Source organism: Dermacentor variabilis, chromosome 11, assembly GCF_050947875.1.
Source record: "Dermacentor variabilis isolate Ectoservices chromosome 11, ASM5094787v1, whole genome shotgun sequence".
Classification (NCBI taxonomy): Eukaryota; Metazoa; Arthropoda; class Arachnida; order Ixodida; family Ixodidae; genus Dermacentor; species Dermacentor variabilis.
Window position 1 is genome coordinate 10,496,515 of NC_134578.1, and position 20,954 is coordinate 10,517,468.

General features: G+C 47.7%; 1 non-coding gene across 1 annotated transcript; it reads right to left on the bottom strand.

The window, feature by feature from the left end:
- Positions 1-18,975: 18,975 nt before the first annotated feature.
- Positions 18,976-19,048, bottom strand: TRNAT-CGU (transfer RNA threonine (anticodon CGU)). Its single transcript has one exon. It is a non-coding gene; the product is annotated as a tRNA-Thr (tRNA).
- Positions 19,049-20,954: the final 1,906 nt, after the last annotated feature.

A 20,954-nucleotide genomic window follows, 5' to 3' on the forward strand; every position in this document is an offset into this window, starting at 1 on the left:
TATAACTTAAATAACCTATATTCCTGCTTTATTAATTCCTGTGTGTTGAATTTACCCGTTTTGCTTGTAACTATTCCCCTATATATTGCCGTAATCACTCTGGGGTATATAAATAAATAAATATATAAATATTCGGTACATAATTCTGGGTGAATTAGATGACGTGAATGTTAAAACCTCTCTGGCAATGTCATTCATGCTCATTCTGTTCTTGAGCATTGTTTAGACAAGAAAGCCGCTAAATATCTGCTTTCGCAATTTTCTACGCGCAATAGATTTACCGAAGCAAATTCCGAAAAGCAACCAACCTTAGCACGACACCAATAAGTTCATTCAAGTGGCTCGTAACAGTGAAGAAAAAAGATGTAGCTTGTTCAAGAAATCGCGCATCCCTGTGCGCACCAACCACGACTGATGCGAGTGTCTTCTACACGGCAGGCCACCAGAACACACCCGAAATTCTCGACAGGGTCCATAATTCTTGCCATCGACTGGGTTTCTTCATCACAGCTTCAGCAACCAAACTAAGTCATGTGAAAAGTGTGGTCATCCGTCATTGTCATTGACCTCCTTGGCACTCTACTGGCGAATTTTCAGCATGAACTATATATGCTAGAGTATTTGCATTTCGCGAGTTAAGATTGCGTTCACATACGGTAAAAACTCGGCACTAGTTTCAAAACGAGAGCTGGCATATAATCCAAGAACTCAATCGGAACTGAATTATTGATTATCCCAAACGCATGATGCCTATTATTAATTTGCGACAAACCATAAATTGTGGCGCCTTAAGAAGACCCCGCGAACTTGACACTGTGTACACTGGTTCCATCATATTAAATTAACGAACCGCTGTAGCCGTCCATGTGATGAATTCTTCATGCGAGAGGAAGCGGCATCTGTTCCTCGCAATATTCGATTGTCAGTCTCAGAATGCCATACTAAGTTCCCGCCATAGATATTTGTAAACGAACCTTGAAACAGCTTTTTCAATCACTTTACACAATGCATAAGTTATGCAGTGATAGGGCTTTCCACAAGATGTACACATTTAGGTTTATAAATGTGGCTGAAACACACAAAGCATTGGTGAAAGCGTGCAGTACGCGAAGGTAACCAAGAAAAAAAAGGGCAAGCGAACAGGAAAGGCAGCCTCAGTTAGCTTCGTGTATTGCAATTGTTTTGTTACCGTGAAATACCCAAGCCGCTCGAATGCAGGAATCGCTAATCATATTTTATTTGACCGCAACGTCGGACAATAAGGCATTAACAGACAGAATTTACAAGGAAGTCAACGCTGAGTTGTACAAGATGGCAGTGGTCAAACGGGTTTTTATATAATCTTTGTTCAGCGTTCATAAAAGGATCGTCGTAATATTTACTTCGGCCTAAAAGAGATGAAAGTGAATTTTCTACGGGGAGTTATCGCACTGGTTTTGGTCAGACACTCTTGGCTCTTGGTAAAAACACTTTGACGATTTCATAACATACATACATACATACATACATACATACATACATACATACATACATACATACATACATACATACATACATACATACATACATACATACATACATACATACATACATACATACATACATACATACATACATACATACATACATACATACATACATACATACATACATACATACATACATACGTGGGCTTGTAATACGCTAGTTTCCCTTCTTTTTACGGTATTCCTCAATATTATTCGATGCAACGCAAAACATGCGACACCCATCCCAGGCGCGAGAATATTGCAAACCAACGGCCCCCAGATTGTCGTCCCATCGCCTCGATGTCCATATGGTCGCTTTTCTACCAGAAAACTCGCCTTCGTGCATAGCATTCACCGCTAGCGTTTTCCGCTAAACATTACGGTTACATAAGCTGCAGTTGCCGAGAAGCGTGACAAGCTGTCAGGGATCTTTGAATGCTATTGTGTTCCACTCTTAAATGTGAATGCTTCAGCGTCCACACAAAGATTTTGCAAGTGACAATGGACAAGATATCCCTGTCGAATTTTAATTCATAACTAATTCACTAGCTACGCCACGCACAGTAAATATTAATAATAATTACGGACGTACTCACCTTTTTCAGCCCTGAGTCGTTCATCGCAATAAGTAATTGACTTGTTGAAGTTGTTTTCGTTCGCTCAGTGTCTTTGTTTCTGATTGGGCTTCGTCTTCATGCGGCATTGAATCAGTACATTGCCGCTGCTTAATTACGCCAATTACGATTGTTTCATGTCAAACAAACACGTACCCCACGCAGAAGAGACTACATCACTACATGCCTGACCTGATCATATTGCGTATATTGAACTACATGCCTGATCATATTGCGAAAATTGCCATAGCACACTAGACGTACATCACTTGCTCTGGCCGTGTGGTCGGACCCACGCAAACAAGGATCAAGACTCCGCCAGGCTACAAGAAGCATTACGCAGCACGGACCTGGCGGAGCAGCTCTGGGCCGTCCAGCGAGCCCACGATGCGGCCAGGGAGTTACAACTGCAGGTCCCAACGTGGGAGTAGCCCGCTCTATGGGACCTTGCGCCCCGTAGCTCGCAGGACCTTTCATTAAAGTTATGCCATCCATCCATGTTGTTAAAATTTGCTAATAAAATCTTTAAATGTTTTATTATTTTAATTTCATACCTTATCTCCCTATCTGTGCTAACTCGCGTACGATGACCACTCAGAGAGACAAAAATGAGTGTGATGTTCATTATTGTAAACTTTATCGCATAAGTATGCCAATTAAAAATGTTTCTAGTCATCCAAAATATGCATCTCATATTTTCCGACCTTCAAAACGTTTCATGGCGAATCTTACCTCCCTACCTCTTGCCGTTTGCCTATGAGAGAGAGAGAGAGAGAGACAACTTCATGTAGTCGCCTGCAGAACGACACCATGACTAAATGGCGCCGTGACGCGGGCCCTGACGTCTTCTCAGCGGGTGGTCTCTACTCAACTCCAGCGCGTGTTACTCCCGCGGTTGGTCGCCCTGTGGGGCAACGTTCCGTCGGTTTCGCTCGGCCTTTGTCTTTCAAGAGCCGCCGAGACCTGCTGGACGGCCCAGGTTTGGCTTTCGTGGTCGTAGCATTCCGCCGCAGCCGCGAGTCGCGGAGGAATCGTTGTACTTGTCGAAGCCTCATTGGGGAACTTGGTGCAATCCCATAGGATGTGCGTCAGGGTGGCCCTCTCCTGCTGGCACACGCGGCACACATCACTCACATATAATTTAGGGTATAGATGAGTCATTAATACTGGGGTGGGTAAAGAACCAGTTTGCAATTGTCTGAACAGCACCGCCTCCGCTCGGCTCAGCCCCGGGTGCGGGGGTGGGAAAGTCCTTCGAGCCAGGCGGTGGAACTGGGTAAGTTCGTTGAACGTCGTAATGCGGTCCTTGGCACTACACCACGTTGGACGGTCGGTTGCAGCGGCGCGGTTGGTTAGCGCTCGCGCCACTGCGTGTGCCGTCTCGTTGTGGTTATCGTGCTTCTCGGACGCATCGTTGCCCGCGTGCGCCGGGAACCACTTGATTCTAACACACCGATTCTGTAGTTGCAGGTCAGCCGAGCACAGAACGCGCACAGCCTCACCACACACTTTGCCCTTTGCATAATTCCGCACTGCACTTCGGGAATCGCACAACACCGTCTGGCACCCGGGGTCGGCAATGGCCAGGGCAATGGCCACCTCCTCCGCCTGACACGCCTCGCGGACCCGTAAGCTCGCCGCTGCCCTCGTCGCGCCGGACGACGCCTCGATGACGGTAGCTACGAACGCCGGGCAGTCTCCCTGGTATTCTGCCGCATCCACGAACCTTGCGTGCTCGTCCTTGGCGTGAAAGTCGATGAGGGCCTTGGCCCTCGCCGCTCTTCTCTCCTTGTTGTACTCCGGGTTCATGTTTCTCGGGATGAGGTCCACCCGAATCCGGCGCCGGGTTCCGTCCGGGACAGAAACGTCGCTACTCGCCGCTTTCGCTCCGGGCGTGAAGCCCAAGTATTGAAGTATGCGCCTGCCGGCTTCGGTCATAGAGAGCCGCTCCAGCTGGGCGGTCCGTTGCGCTTCCGCAATTTCGTCGAGGGTATTGTGTACCCCCAGGCTCAGGAGCTTGTTGGTGCTCGTACACTCGAGTAGTCCAAGCGCCGCCTTGTAAGCTCGGCGTATCAGGGCGTCGATTTTATTCCTTTCACATTGCATCCAGTTGTGGAAGGCTGCAACGTAGGTGACGTGGCTGATTACGAAGGAGTGCACAAGCCGAATCAAGCTTTCCTCCTTCATCCCGGCCTTGCGGTTGGCGACCCGTCTGATGAGACGTGTTGCGTTGGTAATCTTGGCTGTAAGGCGGGAAATAGTCTCGCCGTTGCCCCGTCGCTTGTCTATGATCATGCCGAGCACCCGGATTTTGTCGACCTCCGGGATCACGTGGCCGTTCCTCGTCACGATCTTGATGGCCTCGTAATCCCTCGCTTCGCTCTTCTTACGTCTGACGTATTTCGGTGGTAACACCAGCAGTTCTGACTTGCTCGGTGAGCAGATCAAACCAGAACCATTCAGCTGGTCTTCAATCGCGTCGACGGCTTCTTGCAGCGTGCTCTCAATGTGACCATCGCTGCCTCCCGGAACCCACAGCGTGATGTCATCGGCGTAGATGGTGTGCCGGACGCCCTCGACGCGAGAGAGTCGCTTGGCCACCCCGATCATGACGAGGTTGAATAACAACGGCGAGATGACCGAGCCTTGGGGGGTCCCGGCACTGCCGAGCCTCTTCTCTTGGAGCCGTAGATCGCCGGCGCAGAGCTCAGTAGTCCGTCCCGTCAGAAAGTCCTTGATATAATTGTATGTTCTTGCGCCCATGTTGAGTCTGGACGCCTGGGCTAGGATTGCAGAGTGCTTCACCTTGTCGAAGGCGATCTGCAGGTCCAGCCCCAGAATGGCCTTGTTGTCTTTCGTTAGGGTATCTTCGTCAATTATATCTTTCTTCAACAGAATCATCGCGTCTTGGGTGCCGAGGGAACGCCGAAACCCGATGATCGTGGTGGGGTATAGTCCCGACTCCTCCAGGTAATCCTGCCACCTACACATGAGGACGTGCTCCAACACCTTGCCCACGCAGGACGTGAGCGAGATGGGCCGGAGGTTGTCCGTGTTCGGCGGCTTGCCTGGTTTGGGGATGAGTATGGTCTTGGCAGTCTTCCACTGCTGGGGCAGTGACCCCGCACTCCAGCACTTGTTGTAGTAACCGGTGAGGTTTTCGATGGCCACATCGCTGAGGTTCTTGAGCGCTCTGTTCGAGATGTGATCCGGGCCGGCCGCCGACTTGCTGTTTAGTTCGTGCAGGGCCGCTCGCACCTCCTCGACGCTGATGTCGCGGTCAAGCTTCTCGTTGGCTTGACCGCCGTACTCAGGATGCCTTTCCGTGGGTGTAACCGGAAGATACTTGCTGTTTATGCGTCTGATTACTTCAGTTTCCCCGTTTTCCTTGACTGCTCTGTGAATGATCTTTGCGAGGCGGTCGCGTTGGTAGGACTTTGTTTTAGTCTCGTCGAGCAGATGCCGCATCAAGTTCCAGGTTTTGCCGCTATGCATCTGCCCGTCCGCAGCATTACAGATTTCGTTCCATTGTTGCGTGCAGAGCAGCCGACAATGAACTTCGATGGCGCGATTCAGCTCCGCCACCTTCTTCCTTAGGCGCCGATTTAGTCGTTGCTTCTTCCACCTGTTTAGGATAGATTGCTTTGCTTCGAATAAGTGCGCGAGGCGGCTGTCAACCTTGTCGACCTGCTCATCCGTTTCTATGATTTTGGTCGCCTCCTTGACCTTCCCCGCGATGTGAGCTGACCATTCTTCTATGTTATTGATTTCCTCCATCTCCGTTGGTAACAGGCGACGGAAGGCATCCCAATCCGTAAAATAATGTTTTCTGGTGTCCTCCGAGGCCTTGACCTCTTCCGGTATGATGACCTCTACGATGTAGTGGTCGCTGCCGAGCTCTGACCCCGTGTTGCGCCAGGAGATATTCCCCTTCTCGTCGTTCTTCACGAACGTGAGGTCCGGCGTCGTATCCCTGGACACAGAGTTCCCAATCTTTGTAGGATCAGTCGGGTCTGTGATGAGGGTGAAGCCCAGGTCTAATGTGTCTTGGAACAGGTCTCGCCCCTTGGCCAATTGCTTGTTATATCCCCATGCCGGGTGTGCCGCGTTGAAGTCCCCGCAGGCGACGAGCCTGTGAGTCCCCGCCACGGTGCTGGCTCTGTGAAGGAGCGTCTTGAATTTTTGCTTCCAGTGTGAAGGGCTACTGTAGACGTTAAGCAGAAAGGTGCTGTTCTTTTGTTTCTTGCCCGTAACGACCTCGATGAGAGTGTATTCAATTTTACTATTGTGCAACTCGTGCTCAATGAAGGTGAGTCCCTTGCGAACCAATGTGCATATCCCTCTGCCGCCGCTGACCTTTGGAGACTTGGCGTATATGCGATAACCGGGTAGCGACACTGTATCAGTGCGAGTCTCTTGTATCATGATTATATCAGGCTTGTTTGCTACTTGTGTTATGTGTTGCTGCAAGACTGCCTTCTTGCTAGCGAAACCGTTACAGTTCCAGTGCCAGGTCACGAGACCCTTCACTGCTGTAGTTGTTGTTGCTGGAGCAGCCATGATTGTTGCTGATTGTACTGCCGCGTTATTTGCTGTATTGCGTTCGTTAACTGCTGACACGTCCGCTCGATGGCGGCGAACCTGTCGTTAATCATCGTGGTGAACGTTGTCTTAATATAATCTTCGAGCCCATCGAGGTGTTCCTCGATTTGGTCGACCTTGTCTTTCAGGTTGTCCACCCGGTCGTTGAGCTTGCGCTCCTTCAGGTTCTCGATCGCTCGTCTCTTGGGTGCCGGTTCCCTCTCAGCGGATGTTGATGGTAAAGCGCTGCTGATGCTGGGTGTTGGTTCACATGATACCGCTCGGGGCGTTTCGTTATTGGTGGAACGGGTCGTGAGAAGCTTCTTGATTTCCATGATCTCGTTTGCCATCTTGCTAATAGTGGCCTCTTGCCTACTGACTTTCGTCTCGAGCTCGTTGTTTTTGCGCCTGAGTGCCTCGTTGTCTTCCTGCAACATCCTCATCGCCTCGTCTTCCCTCGTCTTGCTCTTGTTGTTGCCATCGACGGTCTTGCTGGTGCTAATGGTCGTTGCGGTGGTCGTTGCGGTATTGGAGGTGGTGGTGGTGGTGGTGGCACACCCCTGTGCTTTCTTGGCACCGTGCCTTGCTGCATCGGCCCAGCTCACGCGGTCACGTGACTGCGATCGCTTGCGGCTAAGGCTACGCTGTCTACTCTCGCTGGCCCTGCGCTTCGAGACGGAACGTGACGCTCGGCGACCAGCTGGACCGGCAGGTGTTGCAGTTGCTGACATCAGCGATGGAAATTCCTCAGCTCTGAGAGATGTTCGCTGTTGCTGCTGCGCTTGTTGTTCGGCCATCTTGCGCTCCCATTGTCTCCTTGTAACTACGTATGGGACCTTGAACCTATTCTTGCAAACCTTGTCACCGGTCAGATGTGGCCCACCGCACAATCGGCAAGTGGGGGTGCAACTATGGTCTTCCTTGGGGTCAACGGCCCCGCAAGCAAAGCAAGCCCTCACGTGAGGGTTTGGACAAACGTCGCGGCGGTGGCCCACCTTTCCGCACTGCTTACATACATCGAATTGTTTTCGATATAGGCTGCACTTGGTGAGAACGGGACCATAGCACACGTAATTCGGGACCTTCAGGCCCTTGAAAGCCACGATGACTGTGGTCGAGCTACCAATCCTCTTCGCACCAAGTGCCAAGGGATTTCTCGAGTTTACAATGTTCCGGTCGATTGCGGCCGTGGAGTCCTCTATTGGGATACCTCTAATAATGCCTTTAACGGTGCCATATGGCGCGGTTTGATATGCGCCAACCACGTGTTCCTTGCCACCAATGCAGATCGATTTTATTTCGGCGTAACGTGAAGCACGTATATCGTCGGGGGTACTCACCACCATGATGTTTTGTTGCAAGTTGGGGCAGAAGGTGTCCGCTGCTCCATCCTCCCTTGATACGTTCGCCGCCGTCATGATGGCTGATGCCACGGTGGCGGTCTGGGTCCTCGCGATGTTAAGGCCTCCCCGAGGCCGCACTATCACCTTGGTCTCCTCCCTCGGTAAAGCGTCCGGCATCCTTGCTGCCCTCGTCACCGATGCTTTCACGTTCCTGGCAAAGTTCTTCGTCGTAGGTCTTGACTGGTGAGCGGCAGTCCCCTGGCTGGCCAAGGTCTTTATACGCCGGCCTACATGCGACCAGTCTGCATTGTCGTTGAATTCCTCGGAAGAAATTTCTTCCCCTTGAGTTTCAACACACATCTGGCTAACGCCGGAATTCGCCGGGTCCCGAACAATGGACGTCTCCATCTCGGTCGACATGTTTGTATAGCCGCCGCCCGAAGACGACGGCCTTTCCTCGCAGAGGATGGGCCTGGCTATGGGCAGATCCAAGCTGTTCGATTAGGCTTACTGGAACGGCGCCGGTCTCCACGGAAAGTCCCGGGAAATTGGCGAAAAATCGTACCTTTGGTAGCCACCGGTACCGGTTGATGACCCGCACTCTCACAGACACGGTGGTAATAGTTATACCGCGGTAAAAAATAATTAGCACTGCAAAATTGGTCATAAAATCCGGAGCCGATGTGAGCACGTCAGCTCAGATCATGGCTCATACCCGCTACCTCCTTGCCTATGAAAAACAACCGAAGATTGTCGAAATCAGCATGACGTTGCTTTACTTTAATATAAACCGGGTTTAGACTTTAATGCTTACCCTAGCATTATTCTTATGCTCGATGTTAATACAAACACTATGTTTTTGTTTACAACCGTTTAAATAGGGCCGACTATAGTTATTACCAAGACTAATTCTTCCTCGACCGCGAAATATTCCTTCTGAGAAACCCGTATGGGTTTCCTTTCTATCCGCTTGCTATATTCGGGCGGATGACAGTTTTTCCCTTTCGTGATACTTCCTCCACCTTGCGGGATTCCGCTGAACTGATTTGCCGTAATTAACACATATTGACGCATGCAAAAAAAGAAGAGCGAAACAGATACCGAGCACTAAACTTAGTATGAGTTTCAATAACAATTTCATTAAACTAGGACAAACATTTCGCTCGACTTTTGAGAGAAGTGAAATATAAGATGTCGTTTCAGTGTTAATGAGCTTCATGGTGTACGGAAACAGAAGTCCCTGCGTGAACCGAACAACGGGCTGCTTTATCTCAGCAGGCGTGCAAAAAGGAAAAACAAACAAGTAAAAGAAAACATTGGGATGTCGACGCTCTACGACTTTAACCAGCGAAATTTTTCACTGCGCCCCGAGCGGAGCGGGAGAGCAAGGCGTCATTGCGAAATGGCCGCAGACATTTGCCGCACGGTTTGTCTTAATTTGCCCTCTGCTGCACATCTCGTCGACCAGTCCGCTTAGACACTCCGAACTCGCTCGCTTACTGAAGCAACACTCCGAGGTGTCGTACCTGATCGATGTATTCTCCGTCGCTGCCGTGTGCACACCTTTCAGTGCGCCTCGGCGATGCTGCTGTGTTCAGTTGCCAACACTGTCTTCTTGCTGATCTTTCCAGACCTGAGTACACAAGGGCAAGCATTGCTCTAACAGCATCAGGCTCAACGTGGCGTTGCACCAACTACTTCAGATACAAACTTCCTTCGTACGGAAGAAAAAAAAGCGACAGGACAGAGCGCTGCTAACAACCATTCAAATTTATTGCTAGCACAGCAATTTAAAGTAAGAGGCGAAAGGGGGAAACAGGCAAATGTGCACGTATTTGTTCCTTCCGTGTGAATTGTGCGCTGTGTAAGGCTTATCCTGGGAGAAGGAAGATTTCACCAACCAACCCAAGCAGCTACTGTGTTGCAAACTTCAGTTATTGAAGTCGTCGTTGTGTTCAGTGGGCAATGTTGCTGAGGACTTGCAGCGTGCTTTGTGTGATTGCGTCGCTAGTCATCGGGCAGTCAATCTCCGAAGGATTCGTTGTATTTGCGCCTTGAATGTGTCACCTAATAGTGCGGGACATTCGTGGCAGGCGGCGAAAAACTGCTTGCGCACTGCCTGCAACGAAAGCGCTTCTGTTAGCTCGGGGAACTGCGGATCTTAGTAGGACTTTCTTCTCAGTTCGAGTGGATGCGTTTCTGTAGGTGTATGTGCTGCCATTTGTATGTTTGTCTGATCCCTGTGCTTATCGTAACTTCCAGCTAACGCCTGGAGCAGCATGCCAGGCCATCGGCATGGCATAGATATTCAGCCTATCATTAAAGACCGCATCTCTCTAACTCGCTTGTCCGCGTGTGCCGCTTGCTCACACGTTGCACTTGGAAGCCTGAAACCATGCCAATTACCTCAGGTGTCGGTGACCTACACTCTACCCCATCTCCTGCCCTTTTTTAATGCTAGCAGCGGTCCTTGGGAACTTCACCCAATTTGCTGCATGTTGCTCTCTATGTATCTATGCATGTCCGCATCTAGTCTATTTCCCGCCAACTTGGGTCCGTGGGTAGTGTCAGGATTGGGGGCTCAATCCCATCGCTCGTGATCCGTTGTCAAGATTGGAGTCCGGCATGCTGGCCCATGCCGTCGTCCAACTTATCCACGCTGAGGGCGTTGATGAAGGGAAGGACTGCTTCTCATCGAGAACGAGGAATATGGGTTTATTTACAGTATTTACATGCAGTTCATCAGTCTAGCATGACCGCGAGAGAAAGTACGTCAGTCTAACACGACTGCTTGAGAGAGTGTCTCAGTCTAACATGACTGCTTAAGAAACTGTGTCCAGCATCCACACAACAGCCGTTTTTAAACACTCGGTCCTCCCGCGATACAAGGTGACGCGAACGTTCGTTTAGTCTCCGTAAACTAGCCGCCTCTCCGCGGGACGGTTTAAACACACACATGCATACACACACACACGTTTTCCCTGTCCGAAACCGACACCACACGAATTTCGTAGAACTCGGAGCCGTCCCGGGTAGCGGCCCGGGTAGCACATTGTCTTGCGTCTTGGTCGGCGCGTGGGAAGGAGCCCACGACGACGCTCCCGCGGCAACTCCCCCACCCGTAGCAGATCAGGTCCGCGTTGTCGTGTTGCGCACAAAGCCTGCTTCGTCTAACTCCTTCAGTCACAACGGCGACGAGGCTAGAGCGTAACGATGGCGGTTTCAGCACAAAGCCTGCTTCGTCAAACGCATCCTAGCTGAAGCGACGGAGAGTGGAGGACGTGCATATTGTTCTCGACACAAAGTCGACTTAGTCACGCCGTGGCTAGAGGTTGGCGGCGGCATTCCAAGAGGAGGTTGCCACCACTGGCGTAAATGGCTGGCAAACTTGCACTGCAGCTGGCCGTTCTTAACAGTAGTCCGTGTCAAGTCGGTAGAGCAGCGGGCTGCCGCGCTGGCGCAACGTGGTTCCAAACGAAGCTTCGGGCCAACTTGGGTCACTGGTCATGTAACTCTAGGTATGTGGTGCTCTTCAATGAACCTCTTCGATGCCAGTTTCAGTCATTGCGTGTCACTGGATATGTGCCGCCTTTTCATAATAATCCCTACGTAAAACATATCATCGACAATTAACCAGGGATCATGAAATATATTTCTAATAGCATTAAAGTCGGCAATCATCTCTAAAGGACGAATGCACCACTAATTCTTGTTTCGTTTAAATGACAATAAAAGAACGAAATTTAGTCACCTCACAGTGGTCGCGGCTGATCTTTCTTGCCCTGAAATGAGAGAATGGGGAGGGGAACAAGGTCTAACTACTGGGCTAGTTTTGCTTTCATAACTGAGTATGTGTTGACGTCTTTTTAACGCGTCCGTCTCCATTTTTATACGTACCTTTCTTTAGCATTAGTCCTGCTGAATAAAAATAACGCTTGTATTAAAGGAAGGAGTGATATACAATAACAAAAATATCAAGCAAAACACACGTAACAAGAATAAAAAGTGCCCGCGTGTGGACTGTCTTTTGCGAGCAAAGACAGTCCACACACTTGCAGGATAAGTATGAGGGACAGCTATATCACTGCTAGATTACAGGAACGCGACTTTGACGTAAAGAGATTAACAGTTAAAAGCACACAACCTCAACGCCTGACAGAAATTTCCGAGCAATATTAAAATCGATAATAACAAAATGATGTCTGGCCTGCACCATCATCGCCACAGTCTGTTCCCAATTTGACAGGATGAAAATACCGCAAAACAAAAGCTTTTGCACCTGAACAATTAGCGCGAGAAATAATAACTCGGCGCTGGGACACGACGTAACGACATTGGGCCCCCCAATAACGACCTGTAATGAAGCGGCTCTGTAAAGCGACAGGGATCGGCAAACATTTGAATTCACTGTCAAAACTGTCTAACTATGCAACGTATGCGGGATTACGCACGTTAACTTTTATAGAGAGATCTTGTGAGAGAGGATTTGAAACATCTACAGATGTTTTGTGAGGAAATAATCTTGCAGATTAAACTACATACTTCCAATGTAAGCATTCCCCTGAGCCAAAAGCATACGGCATATAAGTACAAAACAATATCGTCAGCCCAGCAAGAGTGCGTCAAAAAAAAAAAAAAGCTTTTCTGCGATATGAGAAAAGAAGAATAACGTGCGAATATAAACATTAACTAACGAGAAATTATAAAAACAGGAAGCGAGAACGAATTATCTCACGCTGCACACATTCCTATTTTCAAGTTTTCAGTATTATTTACAAACATGACGATACATTCTACTGAGAAGACTGAAACTGGGGAAGCGTCAATCATTAAGCCCGGCTCACTTTTGAGGCCCCAGCTTAATCTCCGAAATGGAAAATAATGTAGTACTAACTTGGCCGTTTAGCTTAAAGCGTTACAGTGAACATAAGACATAAATACTCAGTTCTTACTGTTCACAAAAACAAGAGTTTAAAAGAGATGAGCAGTTAATTTTTCCTTAGCAGAAAACGAAGCGTGAGTAATGAAAGCGCAGATAATTTAACTTTATTTTTGCTTTTTCTCGCACCGCGTTATATCTTAAAAAGCAAGCAATAAATAACGCGCACCTTAGAAAAACATATACGCGCCAAATGCAACTTCAGCTAGTAACTTAAATAATCACGAGGAAATAATCATGTAGTGATTATAATGTAAATTTTTGGTTGACAGTTGTGGAGACCGATTGGTGGGAGAGTTTGCGACAGGATCGTTGATTGATACTTCAATAACTAAAATTAACTAATACAGGTGCTTTAGGAACATCCTGCACTTGCGAAATTCAAACCATTCACTGTTCAAGACACGTACACTTGGTATATAAGCGACATCAATTTCAAACTCATCATTTCCATACTGGCTAGAGCATTGCACTAGTGGCGTTCTCAAACACTAGCGCTATCTTCAAATATTGTTCGTGTGAAGCTCAAGGAGAAGCCCAGTTTTAATGATCGCCGCTTTCAATGGCGCACGCTGAAAGAAGACATATTTTCATTGAGACAGACACCATCTGGTTCGAGCAGGCCCAACTTCAAAAATACGCGACTGCGTTCCCTGGACCCCGATTTAAGCCTCCAGGCATCATAAGGACCGCCCCGAAGCGAGGCGATCCTCTTATGCAGGCTATGGTTCAATGGGGCTTTCACCAAAGCCTACGCTTTCCTCATAAGAATGGCCGACACCACAGCTTGTGGCCACTGTGGTGAACAGGAAACCATTTTCTATATTTTGTGCCAATGTTCACAGTATTGTGCGCCGATATTTTCACTTACTTTCGTGCTGGACAAGTTCGACGACCGGACTCTGTCCGAAAAGACAATCCTACAACGAAGACATGACTCTATATCTTGTCAGAAGGCTGTTAAAGCGTTGTGATTTTTGCAATCTACGGGACTGAGTGAACCACTTAGTACTCCTTTTTGTTTCCGTCTGTGTCTTCGCCTCCTTCTCCTTTTACTTTCTTTCTAACCTCATTTTTTCTCGCCCCACGTGCAGGGTAGCAGAAGGGAAATTTGCTTCTGGATAACCTCCTTGACTTTCTCTCACACCTTAAAAAATAATTTGCGTACACTTCAGAGCATTCAGGCCCAAGCTCTGAGGATATGTCTTGGTTTACCACGCAGTACGTGAACGGCTGAAGCTATTGCAGTTGTTCAAGATTATTCAATCACGACGCACATCGTCGTCGAGACAATGCGTGCACATGTCAGGCACACTGCCTGGACCCCTTGCCACCACCTCGCCAAACTCACCTTGGACAGACACCGCACGTCATTTAGCACAACTGTCAGTGCATATCGTGCCTCACTTACATCGGGGTACACACCTGTGGCCAGGTCGGTGTCTTCTCCATGGTGTTTGTGCCATCCTCAAGCACACATAAGGATTCCAGCATTTAAGAAAAAGTCAGATCTACCACCGTCTGCACCAAAACAATTGAGCTTACTCATGTTGTACGAGAAATACAGTAGCCACGTACAGATTTATACTGGCGGATCGACCACGTCGACCAGTCCTAAGGTTACTGTGCTTATACCGACAAGAGGAGTAACACTGAGATTCAAGACGTCGCATGTCACGACGTCCACGGCTGCAGAACTCACGGCTCTCGGCACACAGAGAGTCCTGGTACATGGGCCGTGTTTTCCGACTCGAGACCGGCTTTACACAGCATGCAGTCAATTTTCAAACGTGGAGCTCACGAACAGCTAGCGTACGAAATCGTCAAACTTCATCACCGCATCAAACAGAAAGGCCACGAAATTATTTTCCAGTGGCTATCCGGCTATTGCGGGATCGGTGGAAATGACCAAGCAGAGAAAGCTACTCGAGAGTCACATCAAGAACAACACAGCGTTCCCGTTCTTCTTCCCAAGACAGACGCTGCAAGCAGCTTCATCACCTGGGGCACAAGCTCTCTTTAAGAAAAGTGGAACAACCCAAACATAAGGCACACCACGTTGCACGGACTGAACCCTTCGCTCCAACTCCGACCTCAACACGGGCGTCACCCACATGAGGCGTCGCTTCTATACCGGCTGTGGTTGGGAGTCGCTTTCACATAAGCGCACACTACTTGAACTCGAAGGACCGACAGTGCTGCATGCGACGTCTGTGGCGTGGAAAAGAAAATTGAACCTTTATTGTGCCACTTTCATCGGTGTCAGTCGGAAAGACAAACATTATCGCATTGTGACGACTGGACGATTGGCCGTTGTCCGTGCAGGTGCTACTTGAAGACCGTCCCCTTCGCTCCACGAAGCTGTGAAGCTACTTTTGTCTTTCTTGAGGGCTACTGGCCAACGTGAACGCCTCTGACTTGCTCAGGCCCTCCGCGTGCGTGCGCGAGCTCACACCGGCCTTCCTCCCTTTCCTCTTCCACTCTCTATCTCATATTTATATTCCCTGTTTCCCCCGTCCCCCAGAGTAGGTTATCTAACCAGACGTATTTCTGGTTAACATCCCTGCCCTTTCTCTTCAGTTCCTCCCCTCTCTCTGTCGATGTATTGTTCCTCCTCAGACTCCTGTATTCTCTCCAGACATACGTAATCTCTTGATTGAGAGCCATTGATATATAGTTGTGGGGCTTTACGTGGTGAAACCACAAGATGAATGTGAGGCACACCATCATAGTGGGGGGTTCCGGGTTAATTTTGACCACTTGGGGTTTATTACCGCGCGCCCAATGCACTACACGGGAGCGTTCTTGCATTTCGCCATGCGGCTGCTGTGGCCGGGATTCGATCCCGTTCCCTCGGGATAAATAGAGCAAGGCCAAAGCGTACTACGCCAGAACGGCGTGTGCCGAGATTGACAGTGATTCAGAGCAGCAGAGACGAGAAGCTATAGCTTTACTGAGGGAAGAGCCAACATGCAAGGAGGTTCGTTCCACACAAGTTCCCTTTTTACGTGGAACATTTTTTTAAAGTTTTCCATCTACGGTGGCCGATGCCACGTGGAACGAGATTGCTAGTGCACGGTGCAGTGTTTCGCAGTCAGCGCAGAAATCTTTGAGAGTACTAGGATTCACGGTGAAAAATGATGAACAGCTACATTAAAAACGAATCCGCGCGTGTAGTAAAGTGCTGTTCGAGCAATGTTTTGCTCTCTGGTTGTTCTTGGCGGAAATAACGTCATCGCAAATTTCGTTCAGCCCGATATGTTCTCGCGCACTCCTAGAGAACTTTTATTCCCGTCGGGGATGTACCAGCCATTTATCACGCCTCTTCTTCGCTGCGGTTAAGAACATGCAGCTCGTTTTTACCACTTGATTGCTTTCGCGCGACGATCGCGGACTGGTTTTCGTTTAGGGAAAATTTTAGACAGTATGCAAATTGACGACTGTAAGAAGTGCAAGAAATACGAGTGAGCTCAGAGATGGATGAGGATAGCTATAGGGGCTTGTCGGTGCGGCATATCTAGCGCATGTGCGTCAGATGTGCCTTTTCGTTGTCGTTGTTCAGCTTGCGCTACAACAAAATAAGATGGAGAGAATGAAGGAAGGAGAGGAACGTGCAAAAAAAAAAAACGTCGATGAAAAAAATAAGAACGGAAATGATGAATAAGTGAAGTAATAAATGACGAACGTATAAAGGACGAACGAATAAAGAAAGAACGAACAATCAGCTAAATTATATATGTAACAGAAAGACGCAGGTGTTTGTTAGCAGTGAAGCTTCGCTGGCACACTTAACAGCGTGAAGGGGAGAGTAGTTCAGACAGTGTAGCGATAAATATAGGCTGGAGTACAGCGCACAGAAGGCGCAAGGCGAGCTGCGCTCGTAATAATCCGGAACAAATAACCGGCCATTTTATACGGACGTCACGAGAAGTGCGTTCTCCAGCGTTTTTCTCTTTCTTCGCAACCGCCCGTTTTGCGTCTTGTTCAATGCGTCCCTACTTTCAGCAAACTGCGGCGTAATGCTCGGAAGACGGGTTGCTCAATCGCCTAACGATCTTCGCCGTACCATTCCCTCCCTGCCCGTTATTCCCTCCCCACACACCACCCGTGTAGCGAGGCCTTCAGAAAAAAGTATTTTATATATATATATATATATATATATATATATATATATATATATATATATATATATATATATATATATATATATATATATATATATATATATATATATATATATGTATATTCGGAGAAGTAATGTGTGCCCGTTCCGTCTGAGGCAGTTTTACGGCCCCTGCAGTTGTTTATTCACGCACGCGACGTTTCCATATGCACGAAAATAAATTTTGTTGAACAGGCACATTTCCCTCTCGCGCTGTATTGCAGAGGGGGCGGTTCCGTGGGAAAAGGAGAAATTTCGCGTTATTTGCCGGCGGGCCGAAATCGCTATTACGCTGGGAGAACGAGCGTCGGCCTGGTAACAATTCTTTCAAAATACAAGCAACGCTGGCCAGTGGAAGATATGAACGTCATCTTTGCATGCGCGCATGAGCGCCTGCTTGTCTGTGCTGCTTGTTGATTAAATCATACTTAAACATGGAAAAAACGGGCAACCAAAAAGCGGTTTCAGTGCACGAGCATAAAAAAATAAGAAAGTCGAGCACCTAAGAAATATTGCAAGAGGTGTAAAAACGAATTATCCGAACAAGAAAAAGTAGGACTGAAGGAACAATACGACAAGTAATTCGTGCTAATGCCGCTTTTTCAGGTTAAAACTGGGTAGATTATAGGCACGTTTGGGGTTCGCGATAGTCTAGTCTATGACATGTCCGTGTGTTTGGCGTGTGATCTTGCGCGTGTGTACGCACCTTAAACTGCATGAAACGGAACACTCAGATTACCTTCTAGAGGCCCTAGTGTACTACATATTTGTCTCAGAAATATGTTCTATGAGAGTAGCTGTTCAACGCAAAAGCCGGCTGTTACATATTAACCTGCCAGATACGAGTACACATATCACAAGGCATCGTTGCTTGAAATCCAAGTTGGTGTTCTCTGTCATATTGCTCACGAACATACATAAGCGCTCGTTACTGCCTTACGCTATTCACATGTGTTAGGAGCTGGATATTTTACTGATTAAACACCATGCAGCGCTTGGGCCATATTATTCAACTGTACATAAATCCATCAAAAACAACGTTATTTATGTTCACGTCCCACCAACTCCACTCCCTTGGTAACAATCATATCCAGGTTAGTACTTCCTGCCGTTACTTGGCAGTAGAACTTGATTATATCAACTTTTGTCAATGAATAGCTAAATCAAACAAAATGTGAAGTTCGGAGTAAGCACGCTTTCAAAGGTACGTTAGGTATTTCACTGAAAAGCGTTTTTGTCTTCATACTTTTCATTCATGCTTTCTTTCTTTCATTCATTCATTACTTGACTATAAGATGTGGTAATATGCTGCGCTATTGACGATCGCATCATTTATTCGAACATCGCTGGTTATCGTGGCCAAGAGGAACTTAGCAGTACTTTTTTAGGTTCTGCAAATGAAGGGAGCGGGGGGGTAGTGAAGCTTGGAAAATGTGAATTAATTTCCAGAAGACCGTCTTTCTGACTGTTCGATCACAGCGCACAAAAAGTGAAAGGGACCGATGGAATAGACACCACAAAGCACTGTAGGAAATTCGTCCTGAGTAAAGTCGTTATGAGCTTCACTAACAAAAAGGGTCCTTTCAATTTCACCTATACCATTGAAGGATGCAAACTATCAAATATCTTGCAGCGGCTTTCACTTCCAGCTTAATCATAAGAATCCAACAAACACTGACACCAATAGCCATATATATATATATATATATATATATATATATATATATATATATATATATATATATATATATGGGAAATTACTTGTGCTTAATAAATGAAATAAGGAAACGATGAATCAATGGAAACGGAAGTGGATGAAAAAATAACTTGCCGCAGGTGGGGAACGATCCCACAATCTTCGCATTACGCGTGCGATGCTCTACCAATTGAGCTACCGCGGCGCCTTTTGGCCATCCACTTTGTTGGGTACTTATGTTTCCTAGTAGAATCCTGGTAGTGTTAGCCAGTGCCACCACTCGTAATCCCTGGCGGCGGAAATAAATGTGCAACGCAAACGCAACACGATTACGTTGCATCCTCTCAGCAGGGGAAGGCAGCACTCGCCGTCGAACCCCCGCTGCCACCGCAGCTTCGCACGTCGCGTTTCTCACTGGGCGAATCTCCGAGGCCGTGGTGTATAGTCCCGAAGCCAACTGCGCAATCCGCTAGGCCCCGGGCATGCCTCCTCTATCACCGCTGCGTTTATAGTATTGAAAAAAAAAGAACGATATACGATGCTAAAATCTAGCAGTTATAATTTTCTGTCTCATTTGAAGACCGTGCCGACTAATATTAGAAGGTTTACAACGATAGACCGGCGAATTGCCTCTGTGCAATCACTTCGCGATGGAGTGTCATTAAGCGGTGAATTAGACGCACTTGAGATGGCTACTTCATTTATACAAAGGCCAGCAGTTTCGTGCGAGTGGATCAATGCTGATGTTATTTACTTTAATGGTATTTTTTTGGCGGGAAACTCATCTCAGAGGCCAAATATACGGGTGAGCCCGCACGGGTTCATCATGAATCATAGCATGAGTCGAGGAACGAAGGGCGCAAATCTCATCGATATAATGCACGCAATTACAGCCGAGTGGGGAGTTGGATCTAATGCGTGGATCAATCAGTGAATGGAATTTCGTCTCCTTGCGCAGGATAATAGGCGGCGAAATTATAAGGCTGTACTGCGTGGGCCATTACGAGCGCTCGGCATAAGAAGAAAGCAGGATTCGGAGCCAGTGGTCGCACATACCAATGATTTTGTCGACAATCTGTGCCAGCGATTAACAACTGCAGCGTTCTGTTGTACGAGGTCGCGGGTTCGAGTCCTGGTGGCAGCGCCCTCAATCCGATGCACCGAGAACACAAGAACACTTCTGTGGTGCATATGAACGCGCTTTAATTCCGTAAATGGCGCAGTAACAACGATAAAAACGGGCGAAAACCGAGGGGCCCGATTTTTGCTGGTCAGAGTCGTATGAAGTGAACGAATATGAAGCCGAGGATAAGGAAAATCGTTTGGTGATTTATTTGAAATGTATATAAATGATAAAGGAAAGTCAAATGAAAAGGGACGAAAGAAACAACTTGCTGTCGGTTCGATAATTAGTAATAGTAATAATTCACCCAGCGAAAGAGTTTTTCATTGTTTTACGTTTTTCTTTGTTACTCTCGAACGTACATTAAACGTAAATCGAAATCAGTCGAAAGCGAAATGGAGGAAATGCAGGGCCGCCCAAAATCCACGTAGTATTACGTACCCTTCACTTCCGCAGTGAAGCGTCATGCTTGTAGCCAGTGTATTCATTGATTCCCTCTCGTAATATTTGGGACAGATATTTACACTGGAATGTAAGTGCCCGTGTGCGTGTATACGTTTGTGTAGTATCTCGCTTTGATCTATTCCTCATGTTATCTTTGTATACCCGTTACACAATTAAACGTTTGACGTAGTAGTTCTGCGGAAACCCGCAAGGTGGAGAGAAGAAATGAATAAAGGGTGGATGAAGTAATGAATAAAACGAACAGGTGGGTGTCTGATTTTCCCTTTATTCGCAATTAAACGTTGCGCGACAGCAGGCGACCGAAGTTGCCACCATTTGAAACACCCTTGACTCAAGGAAAAAAATAATGAAATATACCTGATTACTGAAAAAGAACTTAATCTTCTTGAAGAGGCTCTATACCTGGGGCACCCGGTGTAAGCTAGCAGGCTGGAACGATGTCAGCGCAGCCGCGGCCAGTAATCATTCACCCCATGTTCCATCGGCGCGCCGCTTCGTACACGGGAAGACAGGTAACCTTGAA